The sequence below is a fragment of the Schistocerca nitens genome, chromosome 10, assembly GCF_023898315.1.
Source record: "Schistocerca nitens isolate TAMUIC-IGC-003100 chromosome 10, iqSchNite1.1, whole genome shotgun sequence".
NCBI classification, from domain to species: Eukaryota; Metazoa; Arthropoda; class Insecta; order Orthoptera; family Acrididae; genus Schistocerca; species Schistocerca nitens.
Genome location: NC_064623.1, coordinates 207,415,160 through 207,437,184, shown reverse-complemented (window position 1 = coordinate 207,437,184; position 22,025 = coordinate 207,415,160). Strand labels below are relative to the sequence as shown.

At 45.9% G+C, this 22,025-nt stretch overlaps 1 protein-coding gene across 1 annotated transcript in view; it reads left to right on the top strand.

The window, feature by feature from the left end:
• The first annotated feature begins 263 nt into the window (after nt 1-263).
• LOC126210004 (basic proline-rich protein-like) overlaps nt 264-22,025 on the top strand; it is a 152,556-nt gene continuing 130,794 nt past the window's right edge. The window contains exon 1 of the mRNA XM_049939111.1: nt 264-340. The gene's annotated coding sequence lies outside the window, so the exon portion shown is untranslated. The remainder of the gene's footprint in view (nt 341-22,025) is intronic.

The following is a 22,025-nucleotide window of genomic DNA, read 5'->3' as shown; positions in this document are numbered from 1 at the left end:
GATGACCTAAGATGTTAAGTCCCATAGTGCTCAGAGCCATTTGAACCATTTTGCTAATAGATTAGCTGTAGATACGGAAAGAATAAAGTTGGACCGTGGACTGAGCCTTGCGGGCGCTCGCCCCTGTTGCAGGCTACTACCAGCCGGCAGGGCCGCTCATCTCCGCGCCGCACCACGCTCCGCCCCCGGGCCCCGCGGCGCTCGCCGCCGCCGCAGCCGCCGCCGCCGCCGCCTCCAGCAAGGCGCCGCCCCCGCAGCAGCACGCGGCGCTGCCCCCGACGCCCACGCCGCCGCCGCCATCCGCCGCCGCCGCAACCGCCGCCTCCTCCACTTCCAACAGGTCAGTGACCAGCCCTCATCCCCACTCTACATTTTAATACAGATTAATTTAGTAATTGAAACTTCCTGGCAGATTAAAATTGTGTGCCCGACCGAGACTCGAACTCGGGACCTTTGCCTTTCGCGAAAGGCAAAGGTCCCGAGTTCGAGTCTCGGTCGGGCACACAGTTTTAATCTGCCAGGAAGTTTCATATCAGCGCACACTCCGCTGCAGAGTGAAAATCTCATTCTGGAATTTAGTAATTAATGTGAGAACAGTCAATGTACAGGCAAATAAGTGATTGCACTTGCAGAAAAAATTGGGTGATTTAATGCAGAGAGAGAGAGAGAGAGAGAGAGAGAGAGACAGAGAGAGAGAGAGAGAGCGCTTGACAAACTGAGGTCGTCAGTAAGGCGCTGGTCCACTTCTGGCCCTTACGCAAGCAGCTATTCAACTTGGCGTTGGCTAATAGAGTTGTTCGATGTCCTTCTGAGGGATATCGTGCCACATTCTGTCCAGTTGCCGCGCTACATCCTGAGACGTTTGTAGATCTCTGCCCATAATGCTCCAAAAATTCTCAATTGGGGATAGATCCAGCGACGCTCCTAGCCAAGGTAGAGTTTGACCAACACGAAAACAAACAGTAGAAACTCTCGCAGCAGTACGTCAATGATACTCTATGCTCTGTTTCGTTGCCCTTAATGACAAGACATCCTTGGCTTACATTTCAGCAAGATAACGGCCGTCCGAATACAGCAAGAGTTTCTGCTGCTTGTCTTAGCGCTTGCCAGACCCTGCCTGGGCCAGCAAGGTCGCTGAATCTCTCCCCAATTGAGAACGTTTAGAGCTTTACGGACAGGGCCCTCATCTGCGCTCGGGGTTTCGACGATCCAGCCTGCCAACTGGACAACTGGACAACGGGACAGAGTTTGGCACGACCTCACTCCGGAGGACATGGAACAACTCTGCCAGCCAACGCCAAGCCGAATAACTGTTTTCAGGGACCAACACATTATTACCTTGCTCACTTTGAGAATCTCTTTCTCTTGAATCAATCATCCACTTTTTCTGTAACTGTAATCATTTATTTGTCAGTACCTGTACATTGAATCTACTGATTTCCCGCCCATTCGGACAATTCCTTCGTGATATGTCATTTATTTGTCTTCGAGTGTACAGAACAGAGAGCTTTGCTTATAATATTCGAAGTAAGTTAAAGAGCGATCGGTAAAATTCTATTGAAAATATTTCAATAAAACAGTCTTGATTGTACGAGGGCAGTTCAATAAGTAATGCAACACCTTTTTTTTCTCGGCCAATTTTGGTTGAAAAAATCGGAAATTTCTTGTGGAATATTTTCAAACATTCCCGCTTCGTCTCGTATAGTTTCATTGACCTCCGACAGGTGGCAGCGCTGTACGGAGCTGTTAAAATGGCGTCTGTAACGGATGTGCGTTGCAAACAACGGGCAGTGATCGAGTTTCTTTTGGCGGAAAACCAGGGCATCTCAGATATTCATAGGCGCTTGCAGAATGTCTACGGTGATCTGGCAGTGGACAAAAGCACGGTGAGTCGTTGGGCAAAGCGTGTGTCATCATCGCCGCAAGGTCAAGCAAGACTGTCTGATCTCCCGCGTGCGGGCCGGCCGTGCACAGCTGTGACTCCTGCAATGGCGGAGCGTGCGAACACACTCGTTCGAGATGATCGACGGATCACCATCAAACAACTCAGTGCTCAACTTGACATCTCTGTTGGTAGTGCTGTCACAATTGTTCACCAGTTGGGATATTCAAAGGTTTGTTCCCGCTGGGTCCCTCGTTGTCTAAACAAACACCATAAAGAGCAAAGGAGAATCATCTGTGCGGAATTGCTTGCTCGTCATGTGGCTGAGGGTGACAATTTCTTGTCAAAGATTGTTACAGGCGATGAAACATGGGTTCATCACTTCGAACCTGAAACAAAACGGCAATCAATGGAGTGGCGCCACACCCACTCCCCTACCGAGAAAAAGTTTAAAGCCATACCCTCAGCTGGTAAAGTCATGGTTACAGTCTTCTGGGACGCTGAAGGGGTTATTCTGTTCGATGTCCTTCCCCATGGTCAAACGATCAACTCTGAAGTGTATTGTGCTACTCTTCAGAAATTGAAGAAACGACTTCAGCGTGTTCGTAGGCACAAAAATCAGAACGAACTTCTCCTTCTTCATGACAACGCAAGACCTCACACAAGCCTTCGCACCCGAGAGCAGCTCACAAAACTTCAGTGGACTGTTCTTCCTCATGCACCCTACAGCCCCGATCTCGCACCGTCGGATTTCCATATGTTTGGCCCAATGAAGGACGCAATCCGTGGGACGCACTACGCGGATGATGAAGTTATTGATGCAGTACGACGTTGGCTCCGACATCGACCAGTGGAATGGTACCGTGCAGGCATACAGGCCCTCATTTCAAGGTGGCGTAAGGCCGTAGCATTGAATGGAGATTACGTTGAAAAATAGTGTTGTGTAGCTAAAAGATTGGGGAATAACCTGGTGTATTTCAATGCTGAATAAAACAACCCCTGTTTCAGAAAAAAAAATGTGTTGCATTACTTATTGAACTGCCCTCGTATGTATGTTGTATATAATTCGTTTGCTGATCGTTCTCCTCCTCTTATAAGAGCATCGTGAGACCTTTTTTTTTTTTTTTTGCTCTGTGAACGATAGTATTACATATCGTTAGTGGTTGAGGAACTACTGCACTCGTATAAGTAAAATAGCATAAAGTCAGCTGCTGGTATACGCTTGATGACAGCAGGACCGGGTGGCGTGGAGCAGGCCGCTCTGAAGGCGCGTGGAACATACTTACTGAAGCTCAGTCGCTCCTGGTCATATAGCGAAAGCTCCGCCCAACGCCTCCTGCATAACGTCAAGAACAGTCAGTCGCAGAGTACCGTTTGTAAACGTGTGTTGTTATAAAGTCATAAAAAAACAAGTCGGTATTTTATGAATATACTTAAAACACATGCATTATAAACTGTTCTTAAATAGATAAGAGTGTCTCACCCGATGAGAATGGCTGCTTTCAATGTACGAGGTTTGTCCAGAAAGTTATGATCGGTCGCGAAATGGACACCAAAGTAAAAACTCGATGAAGCTTTGCACAGATGTGTTGAGTAGTATTTGTAGAATGACCGTCGAGCGCATCAAGACGCTCTTTCCAGTTGTGAGCGCACTGTGAGCGAGTAAAGGTGCCTACAACAACGATCCCTCCCGCCAAGTAGGAGGGGCCGCTAGGAGGTTTCGCCTTAATGAATGCAGCCCACCTGACACAACTGCCACGCACTTCCTTCTTCACGGCAATTCTCAGCCGTACTCTGCAGGGGCAGCGAGGACCCTCCTGCAGCCTTTTCGATGGTAACTGTTCGATCACCCACAACACAGCCCTAACTAGCTCGTCCTGAGTATCATCTCTGTTCACACGAAACGCTGGATACGAAGACAACACTTGAGCGCAGGCTATGCGCCATAGAGCAGTGTAGAGAATTATCGAAAGCACAGGCGGCTGCCTTCTATGACGATGGTGTTGGAAATTTGGTATAACGCTCCGAGAAATGTCTTAAGTCGGAGTGGCGACTATGGAGAGAAGTATCTGGAAAGTGTAGATAACTCTTGCAAATAAAATGTTTCTAATTTGCACTGTGGTTTCCATTTAATGAGCGATCGGAACTTACTTTCTGGACAACCCTCGTGTACTGCCTTCTAGGGGTGCTTGTATCAACGTGAGTGTGGCAAAGATGGTTAGCAAGCGACGAAAGTAAAGATGAAATGTAGGCAGGGGAAGGAAAGGGAAGGGATGGGTGGGAAGTCGTTGCGGCTAGCAGCGCAGGGTATTGCGGTAACGCAGTGACGAAAATTTAAAATTTGTGGCGGACCGGGAATCGAACGCGGACTTAACACCTGTCATGATCGGTTGCCTTCACCGCTTTGGCCATCCGGATACGGACGCTTACACATTCAGATTTTCAGCTCATAGCAATGCAGCGTCCCTCCTCCATTAAACTCTCTACTCGCAGATGCTGATTCCCGTAGAAGTTGGGGTGATGTTAGTGCATTCGCACTGAAACAAATGTCGAGGTGGAGCAATGCCGTCGCACTGAGCTAAGATTGTCTTAAAAAATAGGGTTTTTGTAGCGAAAAGAATTGGTAATAATGTGGTTATTGGAATCCTGAATAAAACCAAGCTGCTTTTAGAAAGAAAATATGTGCATTAATTATTTGGTGTCCGTTGTAGAATAGTAATGGATTGTTAGAGGAGGTAAGGCTAGTAAGGAGAGGACTCCGATCGTGCACGATCTGTTGATTGTAAATACGCTTACTGGGCAACATACCAGTGAGCCCCTTAAAGGGGCACGCAGGTCGCTTTGAAGCACTGGGGGTTGCACAGGACTGACACCAGACAATCAAGTGATCGTACACTGCTGACTCAACGCCTCGCTTCGCTGTGCTGCAGATGTGCAAAGCAAAGTTTCAGTTCTCTTTTCGTCGTTGTGCTTAAAGTTTAGCACTGGAAACTGCCTTTCAGATGGGCAGTGTTGCTTTGTGAAGCGAACTGGAAAGTGTGTGCCACAAGAACGCAAAGGCTACGCCTTTGCCGGCCGCGGTGGCCGTGCGGTTCTGGCGCTGCAGTCCGGAACCGCGGGACTGCTACGGTCGCAGGTTCGAATCCTGCCTCGGGCATGGGTGTGTGTGATGTCCTTAGGTTAGTTAGGTTTAAGTAGTTCTAAGTTCTAGGGGACTTATGGCCTAAGATGTTGAGTCCCATAGTGCTCAGAGCCATTTGAGCTACGCCTTTGTCATGTGTGAGAAGTTTAAATTAAGACAAAAACTGCTTTCTACATTCTAACAGTCACATGCCATCCATCCATTTTCGATGGTACCGTGTTAAACATTGTTCATTTGGTGTTTATAATGATTATTAAGGGTTTAAATGTCACACGCTTTGCGTAATTGCAAAGTGTAGCACATGAGTGAATATGACGTCACACAGTTTTGCGTAAATGCAAAGTGTAAAAAATGTTTTTTTCCTATTTTGAGAATGTATTGCTTTTTCAACATTTTTGCTGCCACGCTTGAACAATTTCAAACACAAAAAATTATTTGATGTTACTAAAAAGGCGCGGAATGAAGGGCTACGTCATGGCAGTAAAGCGGTGGTGGGTACGTGCGAGTCGTTTGTATGAAGTCGGCGTCGAAACATGGAGGGCTGGGTTGGGTTGTTCGGGGAAGGAGACTAGACAGCGAGGTCATCGGTCTCATCGGATTAGGGAAGGACGGAGAAGGAAGTCAGCCGTTCCCTCTCAAAGGAACCGTCCCGGCATTTGCCTGGAGCGATTTAGGGAAATGACGGAAAACCTAAATCAAGATGGCCCGACGGGGGGTTGAACCGTCGTCCTCCCGAATGCGAGTCCAGTCCGAAATATGAACCGACACGGAAATACGTCATAATGGCAGGAAGCAGCTATCATGATCGAACCACACCGTGATTTAAGCTGCCCAATTTGAAGGTGTATCACCTTAAACTGTCCAGCGTGTTTTCGAGGAATTATGTACCACTCGGAGTTATGAAACATGGCTTGAGAACAGAGTTCATTGAAAGATGATAACCGACAGGAATCGGACACGACTGTCATGCCTAGTCAGTGACGACTGGTTTTCAAACCCGGCAGGAACTAGTGCTTGTAATGAATAGAGGTCCGTTCGTGCAGTGGACATTTAGTCCGATATCTCACAAAAGACCCTTTCTCAGAGCTGCGCATGAAGCAGCACGTTCTTCAGTAGACCAAACAACACGGAAACAGGACACCAGTTGACGATTCGCGATTCTACCCCTTCCCAAGTGGTACAATGCGTCGAATGAACCGACGGAACCGTAGTTGCGGTCAGATGCGGTTCTGTGATGTTCTGGTGCTGTAAGGTGACAATATCTGCGGAATCCCCCGATGTCACCTTCCAGTTCATTCAGTGATAAACAGTTAAAATGTTTTGCATATAAATCACCATGTCAACCAACTCACAGTATAGGGCAGTTTGGTTAGAAGGAAGAACAACTCAGGAAACGAAAATACTCGTGTTAAGGGAGTATTGCGCTCATAAGTAGACATGTAATAAGTGTGTGTGATGTCTTTAGGTTAGTTAGGTTTAAGTAGTTCTGACTTCTAGGGGACTGATGACCTCAGAAGTTAAGTTCCATACTGCTCAGACCCATTTGAACCATTTTTTTTGTAATATGTGTAAATCGTCAGAAAAGACGTAATGACGCCACCCATTGGCGTCAGCCGAGCAGACAAGGCCCTGGCGAGTGACTCGATGCAGGGAAACTGAAGATAGTTGTGGACCAGAGGAAATTGGGACTGGACGTGGTGGGCGAACAGCGGCGTTTGAGGTTGGCTTATGTGAACGAATTGCAAAATAAGTAAGTCTTGAGACAGAACACTGACAGGAGAAGATAGTGATGAATACTGAATATAAAAGCAGTCGAACAAGTGCATTTCTGACAAAGTGCAACATAAAATGTTCTCGGTTTACAAGCCATCTCGTTTGGAATAAAATACTCGAGCTTTCGACAGCTGTCTCCGTCTTCAGTGATCTGAACTCCTAATGACGATGGAGGATACAGTTGTCGAAAGCCCGAGTGTTTTATTCCAAATTACGCGGCATTTAAACCGAGAAGCTTTCATTGAAGCTTGCTTCTGCGAAAGATTCAGAGAACACAAAGTGTAACATAGTGAAATCATGTGATGGAATAGGTAATAAAAATTGTATGGTAACGGTTGGTGTCAAAATACAACAGAGGAAGTAGTAAGTGCTCAGTGATAAGACAAGAGAAATGAGTATAGGTCTGTCTTACTTCAGCACGTCATTTGCCTACAAATTTACCCTAAGAAATAATCGATGCACTCCTTCGCAACTCGGCTCATCTTACGGTGTTAGAGAACACGATTTCGTTGCATGAGTTACAGCTTAGCTTTTCTGACGAGAAAGGTACCTCAAGAGAAAGACTTGGGAATGCTAGTGTTGTTTGCGTTTCAGATAATCTTTAAATAACTTCCTTTGCAGTCAGATTCTGTTCATAAACGCAGTCAAATTCAACAATATGGACAGATGTATGAATGGCTTGGCACATAAACATTAAGACACAACAAATAACAGTAGGTGTATTATCCACCCTTGCCAGTGAAAGACAGCAGGCATGTTATACTTGTCTTCCGTACCGGAATACACATTCATTACGAAAGGGCACGTTCTACGTGACTCAGCTCTATTAACGAGAGTTGGAGCTTTAATAGTGGCAACTATTTATATACAGACTGAGATTTTCGCTCTGCAGCGGAGTGTGCGCTGATACGAAACTTCCTGGCAGATTAAAGCTGTGTGCCGGAACGAGACTCGAACTCGGGACCTTTGCCTTTCGCGGGCAAGTGCTCTACGAACTGAGCTACCGCAGCACGACTCACGCCCCGTCCTCACAGCTTTACTTCCGCCAGTACCTCGTCTCCTACCTTCCAGACTTTACAGAAGCTCTCCTGCGAATTTACAGCTCGTACAAAATAGATACGTGTTTCAAAGTTTTACTGACCTTCATAGTGGTCACCAGCATTGTGTATAACCCGTTGCCAGCGATGTAGAAGTCGTGGGATACTCTTAGCAGTGCCAGTTGTGTTGACAGTTCGAGCGGCGATGTCTATTGCCCAACGAATTTGTAGCAGCTCTGAAGCGAATGCCGTGAAGTGTTTCCTTCAGTTTAGAAATCGAGTTGAACTCACGAGGGCGTAAGTTCGGGAGTGCAGTAGGTGGTATAGCACTTAGCAGCCCCATCAGTCAAACAAATCAGTAACATCTTGCACAGTACGTGCTTGAGCACTGTCCTGCAAAATGATGGCCAGGTCCTACAGAAAGTGTCATCACTTCTGTCTCTATGCTGTTCGTTTTTGAAACACAACCTATGACTTTCTGCAGGACCTGACCACCATTTTGCAGGACAATGCTCAAGCACGTACTGTGCAAGTTGTTACTGATTTGTTTGACTGATGGGGCTGCTAAGTGCTATACCACTTACTGCACTCCCCTGACTTAAGCCCTCGTGAGTTCAACTCGATTTCTGAACTGAAGGAAACACTTCACGGCATTCGCTTCAGAACTGTTACGGATTCGTCGACCAATAAACCGCGCCGCTCGAACTGTCAACACAGCTGGCACTGCTAAGAGTATCCTACGACTTCCACATCGATGGGAAAGGGTTATGCAATACTGGCGGCTACTTTGAAGATCAGTAAAACTTTGAAACACATTTGTATTTCGTACGAGCTGTAAATAGTAGTTGCCACTATTAAAGTTCCAACTCTCCTATCTTTCTGTATTCCGTAGCTCCGGTTCTAGGCGTATACGTCACATTTATGGCCGACACGGTTGTCCAGTTTGCTCGCTTCTACATTTCTACAAGCAAACAAATCTAGTACCTCAACGTCCGCGCGGCAACTTCTGAAACGAAGCGAAATAATACTGTTTCACCGCTCAGATAACGTGACTAGGCGCTGCATCGGGGTCGACTTCAGAAAAACGAAGCAAGGCTGAGGCTCCCAGGGAACCATTGACGGATAAGGACAGAGGTGCAGGGGGTCTTGTGATTGTCGTTACGAGCATTTGGTGTGTGGTCTTGGAATTCCAACTCGCCATGCATTTCCCTGCTTATCCCTTAGTGTCGATTTGTTGCTGACAGGATCCGCGAGTGCACGTTCAGTTTTGCACTTTTCCAGCTGTCGTCCTCTTATATTTCGTTATAATCCTCTTTAGTGTCCGTCCGTCACGATTACTCACACACACACACACACACACACACACACACACACACACACACACACACACACACACACACACACACTTTTGTCGATATTGTGCCTTAGCGGAAGATGTTTATCCGCTTTCCGTGTATCCGTTATAAGTCTTCGATACGATGCCTCGTGAAATACCAAACACTTCGGATCGCTTGGTTACGGAAGCAGCCGCCATATGGGAGAAAACAATTTACCCACTGTCGAATCCACGTACATCTGCGATAACACACTCACAATTCCATGGATCGCTGTTCTAACCACGACTGACAGTTGCAATTACGTTGTGGACATTGCACAGGTCCCGTCGTGGTCAAATACAACAGCACCAACTCCAGGGTTGGCTGGCATTTGCATTTACAAGTTCAAGCGTGCATTTCCATATTTTCATGTACCCCCTGTATGGCCCGGCTAAACGGCACCGGCAACACTTCGGCAGTACGCCGTTAACTACCTGCAATATTGCCCGTCCATACTGCAATACTGCCATACAGCTCACCCTTATTGCAGCAGTATTCGAGGTAAACGGACTCGCGGTCACACATTGCCGTGTGGAACGTACGTATAATGTGTATGGATGTAGCAGCGATTGGTCTATGGCGAGAAGAGGGTTTGGGGTGCAGTGAAGAAGAGGCAACAGAAATATAGATCAGGAGGTACAGTTTTCAAAATATTTGTGGAGAAATACGTCGAACTGTAAATGGGATAGGCGATGTCAATCAGTACGCTTGACACAGAGGTAGCGGTTTGGGCCTCTGGTGATGGAGGAAACTTCGGTTACTGGGACCTTGAGAAGAGATGGCGACTGAAACTACTGTACAGGAGACAAAGCGCCACCCACGTGGGTTATATTCATTTCACCGTTTCCTTTTCTCATTAGCAACTCTGAACGCCATCGCAGTTATCAATCCGCACAACACGCGTTAAAAGTTTCCTTTAGTAGAAATCGAAGAACGCAATGCAGGCAAACTGTAGTACGTGCGAGAATACTCAACGTACTACTGAAGACCAAAGAGCGACAATAGTACTAGTGTTAGAAGTTAATGTATTAAAAATGGATATAAGTACGTATGTATGTATTGTATACGAGACGAAATGCAAAGTAACATTTGATTCAGTGGTTTAGGAGGAGACACATTCACACGTACGTGAATTCATGCATGCATGCATAGACATATCCATATTTATAATTCGTGTCGATACCCCGAATCATGAGCCATCTGTTTATGTAAACGGTAACAGAGCTATACACTGAAGAGCCAAAGAATCTGGTACACCTGCCTAATATCGTGTAGGTCCCCGAGAGCATGCAGAAGGGCCGCAACACGACGTGGCATGGACGCGACTAATGTCTGAAGCAGTGCTGGAGGGAACTGACAAACTGATACCATGAATCCTGGAGGGCAGTCCGTCATCCGTAAGAGTACGAGGGGGGTGAGATCTCTTTCTGAACAACACGTTGCAAGGCATGCCAGATACACTCAATAATGTTCATGTCTACGGAGCTTGATGGTTAGCAGAAGTGTATAAACTCAGAAGAGTGTTCAAAAATGGCTCAAATGGCTCTGAGCACTATGGGACTCAACTGCCGTGGTCATAAGTCCCCTAGAACTTAGAACTACTTAAACCTAACTAACCTAAGGACAGCACACAACACCCAGCCATCACGAGGCAGAGAAAATCCCTGACCCCGCCGGGAATCGAACCCGGGAACCCGGGCGTGGGAAGCGAGAACGCTACCGCACGACCACGAGATGCGGGCAGAAGAGTGTTCTTTGAGCCACTCTGCAGCAATTCTGGACCTGTGGGGTGTCGCGTTGTCCTGTTGGGATTGCCCAAGTCAGTCGGAATGCACAAAGGACATGAATGGATGCAGGTGATCATATGGGATGCTAACGTACGTGTCACCTGTATCAGAGCTCCCATATCACTACAACTGCACTCGCTGCACACCATTACAAAGCCTCCGCCAGCTTGAACGGTCCCCTGCTGACATGCAGGATGTATGGATTCGTGAGGCTGTCTCCATACCGGTACACATCCATCGACTCGATGAATTTGAAACGAGACTCGTCCGACCAGGCAACATGTTTCTAGTCATTAACAGTCCACTGTCGTTGCTGACGGGCCCATTTGAGGCGTAAAGCTTTTTGTCGTGCAGCCATCAAGGATACAATAGTGGGTCTTCGGCTCTGAAAGCCCATATCGATCATGTTTCGTTGAATGGTTCACAGGCAGACACTTGTTGATGGCCCAGCATTGAAATCTGCAGTAGTTTGCGCAAGGGTTGCACTTATGCGACGTTGAATAATTCTCTTGAGTCGTCGTTGGTCCCGTTCTTGCAGGATCTTTTTCCGGCCGCAGGGATGTCGAGGTTTGTCGTTTTACATGATTCCTGATATTGGGGGTACTCTCGTGAAATTGTCGTACGGGAAAATCCCCACTTCATCGCTACCTCGGAGGTGCTGTGTCCCGTCGCTCGTGCGCCGACTATAACATCACGTTCAAACTCGCTTAAATCTTGATAGTCTGCAATTGTAGCAGCAGTAACCGATCTAACAACTGCGCCAGACACTTGCTGCCGATCGCAGCGCCATGTTCTGTCTGTTTGTTTATCTCTGTATTTGAATACGCATGCCTATACCAGTTTCTTTGTCTGAAGTAGCCTGACTCGCGGCGAGAGAGGAAGTTTTCCCGGTTCGTTTTAGAGGCTCTGGCGTGCAGAGAGACAGACGCCTCTGCATACGCGATGGGAGGTGTTCGCCAAATTTAAAATACGTACATACTTGCATCCATATTTAGAGTTAGCTTAAAGCTAGATATCTCTTCAAGGGACCTACGCCTTCCTTTAGGAGGCAGCACGCAATCTGGATGGAAGGATCTTAATTGTGGTCCCTCTCTTTTGAGCCCAACCCGACGTATACCTATGGTAGATTGGGGAAAACCACCGTTCAGGCTGTGTTGCCGGCGGGGTCGGGAGGTGCTAACTGCCACACCACGTATCATAATATGTCTCATTGGCTCAGCATGAATTGTTTGTACAACCAACCTACACAGCCTATACCTCAACCTCCACTACACTAAACTAATAACTTCTGATCTGAAGCTTAAAGTTGTGCACCTCTTTAAGGGACCTACGCCCCCGGGTAAGAGGCGGCGCACGGCCTGGATGGAAGGATCTTAATTTTGATGGGACATGGGCAGCAGTGTGAGTGGGGACGGGAACCGGGGTGGTGTTACTTCCAGTCCGTCCGGACCCCGGACCCAGTCACAGCGGCTAAGTGGCAACATACGACCCACCATAAGAAATTAGACGGTGGGTCATAAAAAATAAGCAGCTAGTGAAAAAATATTTTGCATTGATATACAATGATTAATTTCCAACACTAGCGGCGCTGCAGCTCCGTGTGGGTGCCTGAAAGATTTCGCAACTAACCTTGTAGATAGCTCATAGGCTCTATCTCGTGCGTGCGATATGCCGCGCGGGCCTTGTACCGTCAAAAAGCGCGAAGAATCAGTGCGGGGACGAGCTACATACTGCGGCGAGACAAAGCGAATTGTTCCACGGAAAGGAAACAGGTCGGCTGTTAGCGAGCAACGAAAACAAGCAGCGCGAGGCGAGTAATGCGGGCCCGGATGAGCACCAGACGTCGGCTGCTGTGGCGCTCTTCTCCTCTCCTCTCCTCCTCTCCTCTGGTTTGGTGCGTGGGCGGCAGCGGGCCTTGGGCCGAGGCAGCGCCGGCTGGCGGCCGTGCAAGCGCGGGCCGTGACACATTTCGGAAACGACCGCTCCGTTATAAACGGCTTGCCTCTGACGACTGCCGGCATTACTCCGCCGCAAAGCCGGGCGTCGCGCGCGCTACCACCTGGCCAGCCGTGAGTCGAAAGGACTGTGTGTACGTCTGTCCGCGTATCTTTCTACACTGTCTGATCGACAGCGTCCGCACACCTGCCAGTGAATATTAATGTTGGCCGGCTCCACCATTGTCCTTTGCGTCGGCTTCAGCCCCGCTAGTGACACTTAGCTGTGCGAATATTTGTGAAGGAATGGTAGCCCATTCCTCCTGAAGGGCCGAAAGCAGACAGTGATGTAGGACACTGCGATCTGGAGCGAATCGTCGTTCTGACTCATCACCAAAGTAATTAAACATGTCTTGCGGAGCGCGACTAAATGTAAGTTCTTTTTTCAAATTTATTTGAATTCAGTACAGTAGTCAAACCATAGTCGTAGTAAGTTACAGAAAGCTTACACGGCTAATTTCGGTGAAGCTCAGTTACCATTATCAATTGTAACAGTTACGAAATAAGTCTCAATTAATAAAATATTCTGGGCTATTATGGCGTGGACCGAGGGATTTCACTTTAAAACCCGACGTTTCGTCCACGTCTGCGGAAGACATTCTCTTCAGGGATCGCCACATTCATTTTGATAGGACTCAAGTACTGGCAGCCACAAGCGGATACCATTAAAGGCCCTACGGAGAGGCCATACAGATTGTGAAACACCCCAGGAATTTCAATAAGAAGGAGGAGGGCGTGAAATTGAATGAAATTTGGATTCCGGTACTGAAGATGATGTGTACCAGTCGTCCACCACTGGCTGATTGTAACAGCGGACGACGGCAGTCGACAACGGCCAGTTACGCTCGCGTATTCAAAACACGTGACGTCACCCAATTATGTGGAACTTCGCGGGAGCCGAATTTCGCTGTAGTCACTAGCGAGCTAGGGTGTGAATGGGACATTCAACAAAGCTACGATCCCCTTGAAAATATTCTCCGCAGATGGAGACGAAATGACGGGTTTTAGAGTGAAATCTCTTCGAATACGGCATAAGAGGCCGGAATATTTTATTAATTGTGACAATTCCGGCCGTGAAAGTTTATATTTTGCAATGAAATAAGTGTGCTGTTAATTGTCAGAATTTGAAATATAAGTAACGTCTAAGCACAACACCTTTGTAAAAATTTTTTGTTTATTTATAAATGCAATCACATGTTTATGACACAATGCATGAACCTGTGTGATACGTGTTACAAACCGGACACAATGGGAAGGACCAGGCCCCTTCGTTTTTTTTTTTTTTTTCTTTTCTTCACACTCGTTTATTACATCAGAGAAATACACATTTTAAGACAAAATTTGACTACATGAAATATTGCTCCCAGTAAAGGTTAACATAAGCAGTGACAAAACTTAGTTGTCTCAAGGGTTTCTGCTAGCAACAAATTTTAAGGAGGCAATATAAGGTTTGTGTCAATTTAGCTCAAACACGTAGCTAGTGATTGAATCACGACTTAGACACTTCAACAATTTCGGTAACAAATAGCGTGAATTTGTACTCACAGTAACCAACTAAGCCGGCCGAAGTGGCCGTGCGGTTAAAGGCGCTGCAGTCTGGAACCGCGAGGCCGCTACGGTCGCAGGTTCGAATCCTGCCTCGGGCATGGATGTTTGTGATGTCCTTAGGTTAGTTAGGTTTAACTAGTTCTAAGTTCTAGGGGACTAATGACCTCAGCAGTTGAGTCCCATAGTGCTCAGAGCCATTTTTTTTAGTAACCAACTAATCAACAGCCTTGCCATTGAACAAGTAGTAGTCCATTTGGAACGGATTAGCAACACCCAGCAACTAGGGGAGTTAATAGCAACAAATGTCTTGCTCCCCATTAAATAAACAAACTTACAGTAATTAAATGAATAACAAATCAAACACACTACACTCCACACAAACTCTTCAGTGGAGCCAAGCCAAAATGAAGATATGAAGATTCCATTAACTGACTAGCATTGAAGTCACACTAAAGCTCATCTTTGTGTTCCCAGACACACATGGGGCAAACTTATACAAGACAAGATTTTGAAGGGAGCACATCAGTGAAACCGGTAGTGGAGCTAACTCGTGCCACTGAAAATTAAGGTACTAGATCGGGGCACAAGGTGGTATACAATGAGGTTGCGTTAGTGCTATACTGCGCTCCGAAATATTAATTCAAATGGCCAATTCAAAATTATGTATACATAAACCAGCATTAATTAACGAGGAGTGACACCAGGTCGCTCGAAGGGATGACAACACTTAATTGAAAAGACGAATGCCGGAGGCGGCAGTAACATCAAGCACCTTCTCCGAGTTTTAACCAGGAGTCACTTCCCGCTATACAAGTAAACATTTAACCAGGCACAAGAAAGGAACCCCAAAGAGAGAATTCAAATAAAACCCCCGAAAGATTATAAAGGACAGGGAACCCCAACTATTAAATTTAAAAGAATTAGTTCTCCCCAAAGGCAGTGTAAACGCGAAGGCCACACTTAAAGAGGCCACCAAAATTGGTTACAAAAGTCTTATACATTTGCTCCTTTTCTTTAAAGAAACACAAGGCTGCTTAACTTCTCCCGGATGTCCGGTATGGCTCGTGTAGGATACACCAGGCAGCAACCCAAGCTAGGCGGTCGCAAGGCACGGCGAGCAAAATCAGGAGAGCAGACAGGCAGGCAGCCAACACGTATCCTCCATCCTAAACTGGCAGACCGCGTACAACCAACTCCACATATACGTGGTTGCTTCCCCTCTCGTACCTCGCGACGTCTCAGTAGGTAGCCCGAGCAAACGTCAACTGCCACTCGCCCCGCGAATGCGGAAAACAACATGGCAAGCAAAGATAAGAAACATCGAAGGATCGATAATGGACATCGAAGAGACTGGCGCGCCAGTAATGAGCGTCACGGCTCACTGTGTTCATTGTATCTGAAGATGGTCATTGTATGGCTGAAACCGATTATGACTGTGTCATAAACATTGCGTCTATAAATAAAGAAAACTTTTTTACAAAAAATCAGTCACGTACTCCATAGACAAAATGTCGTTTTTTTCCACAACACCTTTGTCATAAGAATCAATACTATGAAATTATAGTATTACATTAAATCTCGTTATGCAATAATGACAAAGAAACAAGATCATTACAAGTGATCGCTGTGAAGGCTTTATCTATACAGAACATTAAACTTTTAACGTCGTATTTGTTGGATTATGATGGGCGTGGTCCAACTAGTTGCATAGAGAACCTCACAAGTGAAAATCTTGTCTTATTAATCTTACAAGGTTGGTTTGTTTGTTGATTTCGGGGAGGGGGACCAAACAGCGAGTTTATCGGTCCCGTCGGATTAGGGAAGGATGGGAAAGGAAGTCGGCCGTGCCCTCTCAAAGGAACTATCCCGGTATTTGCCTCGAGTGATGTAGGGTTAGAACCGTCGTCCTCCGGAATGCGTGTCCAGTTTGGTAACCACTGCGCCGCCTCGCTCGGTCAATCTTACGAGGCAAACTCCCCATCGCACCGCCCTCAGATTTAGTGTCGAAATGCCCCAGTGGAAATCCCGTGGAACACTGAGCACAGATGAAGCATGAAAACAGGAAGAAGATGTACTGAAGTGTGAAAAAAGAAGCAAAATAGAAACAGTGAACGGTCCAAGTACAAGATGTGCAACATCGAGCGATCTGCAGAAACTTCGTCGTTGTGATTGTGTGTTTACAGTATCGCACTGCGAAGCGGGAGAACCGTGTTCACATCTAACTCGTGCCCCCATTTTTGTTTCGCACAGTTACGAACTTTCCGTTCGGTCATTGATGTGTCTGTTATCAATCTAAATCTCCTTTACTTTACGTCTATGGTCACAAACTTTTCATCAACAGATTACCGGTTTCGGTCTATAATGACCATCTTCAGATCTGTTTTTCTGGCAATTGTCATACTACGCAATGGGTATAGAATGTTAACCGTGTGGTAAGAATATTTTACCGTCGTGAGTAAATGTGATGAATACTGAGAGCAGGCTAGATGCTGCATAGACCTCTCACAGAAGTCAAAACAACAAATATACAGTTGTGAACTTAGTTGCAACAAAGGAATTCAAAAGTCAGAACTTCCAAAACAGGACGCAATGGTAATAACATGTGGTAATTGTGCAGAACAAATAGGAGGTACATACGTCTTGAGGTCAATTCATTACATCTCGCAGTCTCAAGTAGTCGTTACAATACGACACAGACTTTCCATTTTGCTTCTTTTTTTCACTGTTCGGTACATCTTATTCCTGTTCCTGTTTGATCTGCGCTCAGTGTTTGATGGACTGTTCATCTTACCGCTAAATATAAGGGGGGGGGGGGGGGGGGCGTGCGCGATGGGAATTTTCCTTTGTTGGCCTTTCAGCTGTTATTCTGAAATATACATCGCTCAAGTATGAGGTAGAACCGTTAAATGATGTATCAGAACGCACCTGCAAAAATTTGTATCAATTTTTTAAAAATATAAAATTCCATAATAACACGACAGGTACGTCTTGAAGTAAATAAATTTCCTTAAGTAACGTACAAAACTGAACCTTGATGTAGTTAATGAAATAACAACATCCATGCATAAATACTGTATATTATTATATGTCTACGAGGGTTGGAACTTTAATAGCGGCAACTATTTATTTACAGCTCGTACAAAATAGATACGTGTTTCAAAGTTTTACTGACCTTCAAAGTAGTTACCAGCATTGTGTGTAACCCGTTGCCAGCGTTGTGGAAATCGTAGGATACTCTTAGCAGTGCCAGTTGTGTTGACAGTTCGAGTGGCGCGGTCTATTGCCGTATTTGTAGCAGTTGTGAAACGTATGCCGTGAAGTGTTTCCCTGACTTTAGAAATCGAGTTGAACTCACGTGGGCTTAAGTCAGGGGAGTGCAGTAGGCGGTATAGCACTTAGCAGCGCCATCAGTCAAACAAATCAGTAACAGCTTGCACTGTACGTGCTTGAGCATTGTCCTGCAAAATGATGGTCAGGTTCTGCAGAAAGTGTCATCACTTCTGTCTCTAATCAGGTCATAGGTTGTGTTTCAAAAACGAACAGCTTAGAGACAGAAGTGATGACACTTTCTGCAGAACCTGACCATCATTTTGCAGGACAATGCTCAAGCACGTACAGTGCAAGCTGTTACTGATTTGTTTGACTGATGGGGCTGCTAAGTGCTATACCACCTACTGCACTCCCCTCGTAAGTTCAACTCGATTTCTAAACTGAGGTAGCTGCGCGGGATTAGCCGAGTGGTCTAGGGCGCTACAGTCATGGACTGTGCGGCTGGTCCCGGCGGAGGTTCGAGTCCTCCCTCGGGCATGGGTGTGTGTGTGTTTGTCGTTAGGATAATTTAGGTTAAGTAGTGTGTAAGTTTAGGGACTGATGATCTTAGCAGTTAAGTCCCATAAGATTTCACTTTTTTTTTTTTTCTAAACTGAGGTAAATACTTAACGGCATTCGCTTCAGAAGTGCTACAAATTCGTTGGGCAATAGACCGCGCCGCTCGAACTGTCAACACAACTGGCACTGCTAAGAGTATCCTATGGCTTCCACATTGCTGGCAACAGGTTACACACAATTCTGGTAAATACTCTGAAGGTCAGTAAAACTTTGAAACACTTATCTATTTTGTACGAGCTGTAAATAAATGATTGTCACTATTAAAGTTCCAACCCTCGTAGACATAATAATATTCAGTTCTTGTTTCATTAACTACATCAAGGTACAAATTTGTACGTTACTTAAGGAAATTTATTTACCTCAAGACTTATCTATTGTTTTTTTATGAAACTTTACCAGTCTTAAAAAATTGATGGCTGTTAATTTTTTTCGGGTACATTCTGATACTACAATTAACGGTTCCAATTCATACTTGGGCGATGTATGTTACAGAATAACAGCAGAATTGTTGTCTAATTAATTACACAACATTTTTTAGATTCTCACTTGTCAGGTTCTTTTTGCAAGTAGTTGGGCCATGCCGATCCTACATATACGACGTTAAAATTTTAATGTTCTTTACAGGTAAAGGCTTCACAGCGGTCAATTACCGTGATCTTGCTTCTTTGCCATTACTCATAACGAGTTTTAATTTAACACGATAATTTCACAGAACTGATTCCTTTGACAAAGATGTTATGGTTAGAGCTTACTTATATTTCAGGTTCTGATAATTAATAACATACTTACTTCATACTTGTTACATTTGATAACTGTAAATGAGCTTCAGCGAAACCAGTGATGTAAACTTTCTATAATTTACTGGAACTGCGGCTTGACTACTGTACTGAAGTCAAATAAATTTGAAAAAACAACCCAAAAGTTTTCTATTGTGTTCAAGTAGGGACTTTGGCCAGGCTAGCCCATTTCAGGAATGTTACTGCCCACAGGCCATTTCCTCGGTGTCTGGATCGCAAGAGAGAGAAGCAGTTGTATACTACTATGGAGAATCCTCCAGAGCGCACACAAGTGACCTGCCTCCATGTACGGTCTTAACTAAACCGGTGGCGTGAATTTGCTACCAATTTCAGCAGAAGGCTGCTTTAGCCGGACAGAACTGTCTCGGGTGTGAAAGGCAGCTTCTGTCACGTAGGCACAGCAGAAGTTACATTTTGAGAGAACTTGTAAAGATGTGATTGGGACGTTTATAAAATTTTTAAAGCGGTTCCCTAAAATGTTCCTTGACTGCACAACTGAAACAATTCTCTTACTCTAAAGCATTCCTCTACTATACGCGGTACACAATATTGTAAATTGTTTTGCTATCCTTCTGCAGTTATCGTTTTCTTATGTGAAATAAGGGAGCCACTCCCCAGATACGGAAAACACCGCCGTACAGTACCAAAACATCAATCGCGCTACGCAAGTTTGCAGGTTACATTTTCGAGGCATTCGTCAAACTCGGACCGTTTCATCGGATTTCCGCAGGGTACAGCGTTATTCGTGACTCCAAATTACTCGTTCCCAGTCTTCCACTGTCCAGCACCTCAAGCGTCGCTTAGCAGTGAGTACAGAAATGTGAGAGTTGCAGGGGCTGCTCGGCGTCTGTACCCCACCCTGTTTAACTCCTACTCACAGTGATTGTGCTAGCTGGACTGCTAGCAGCACTTAGAAAGTCACGGGTGATTTTTCCAGCGGATTTCATGTTTTTTTGGACAATCACCGTCCGCAATGTTTCGACAGTCTCTATCCGTCAGCATGTAAGGTTTTGCGTGGTCTTGGTTTACATATTGTTCTTCCTTCGCGTTTCCAGTTCAGTCATACCACCAATAGTCGGCTTGGGTAGGCTTAGAAAGGTTTAAATGACCCAGCTGAATCTGTTACTCAGGCGACATCCAACGACTAGTCCACGTTCGAAGTCACTGCGCTCTCCTAATTGTGCAGTTATTTCTTCGCTACTCACAATACAATGTTCCCCGCCTCCCCTTATAGTGGCGGGTGCGCCTCGTGTGCCATCTAGCGGCCAATTCAGAATGGCATGTGAGTGTCCGGATGCTCTTGATGATCAGATAGTGTGTTTCTTTCTGACTTTGTTGCGCTCATATTTTCTTCTGCATTGCTGTTTAAATTATTTTCGCAGAGGAGCCCTACGTCATAGTGTGTATCACGAGACTGCCACTAAGTTTTAATACTAACGTGAAAACACTGGCCGGCCGGAGTGGCCGAGCGGTTCTAGGCGCTACAGTCTGGAGCCAAGCGACCGCTACGGTCGCAGGTTCGAATCCTGCCTCGGGCATGGATGTGTGTGATGTCCTTAGGTTAGTTAGGTTTAATTAGTTCTAAGTTCTAGGCGACCGATGACCTCAGATGTTAAGTCGCATAGTGCTCAGAGCCATTTTTTGAACACACTGTTTTGTCGAGGAGACCTAGAAGGCAATAGATACCGGCGCCCAGGTTGATTGATGCCGTATTCCTTCACGTCCGGAAGGCGTCCCGTACAGTTTCACACCTGTGGCTTGTCGCCGTGCGTGTCTAGCTTAGCCCACGCGGAGGTAGAGGTGCATAGTGTGAACAAAGCTGTGAGTGGAATCACACACGTTGGGGAAGAGGCACGCAGCTGTAAGCATATGTCTGCTTGATTGGCGACTCCATGGCGTGTTGTGTGCACCACGACCAAATAGTGGATAGAATTGGAAGGAAAATCAGCATTGGCCGTATTTTGTTGCTTTATTGTCAGCAAAATCGATTTTCGGTCACTTAGTGACCATCCTCAGTCCTGTCATATACAATTAAAATTGGTAGGCACTGGCATGAAGCTATAACCACAAGCTAAGAGCGATCACATGTGATATACGTTTTAATTGTATATGACAGCACTGAGGATGGTCGCTAAGTGACCGAAAATCGATTTTGCTGACAATAAAGCAACAAAATACGGCCAATGCTGATTTTCCTTCCAATTCTATGTCTCTACTTTCCTGTGGGGCAGGCACAGCCGCAAGGTCACTTGGCGCATGCACACAGGAGTAAACGCTCTTTAATGGATAAAAGACGAGCATACGAAATACCGGTACAGCTGTGTCACTGGGACTGGCAGGTAATTTAAAGTACAACGACAACACAAAACCCATCAGGATACTGTAAGTACCCGGCCGCGGTGGCCGAGCGGTTCTAGGCGCTTCAGTCCGGAGCCGCGCTGCTGCTACGGTCGCAGGTTCGAATCCTGCCTGGGGCACGGGTGTGTGTGATGTCCTTAGGTTAGCTAGGTTTAATTAGTTCTAAGTTCTAGGCGACTGATGACCTCCCTTAATGTTGAGGGCCATTTGAACCATTTTTGATACTATTCGTAACGTAGAGAAATCTTCAGGCGTAAAAGCAGCTTCTGACGTACCAGGAGGTAATGGTACACGACCATTACTATTCACAGTATGTAGGGCATTTCAAAAATACAGGGCGTAAATACAGATGTGTCTTCCCCGTATGTCGACAGCAAAAAGCTTCGTGACAACATCTAATTATGGCCTTCAAAACATCTCCATTGACCGGATCGTTTTTCTTA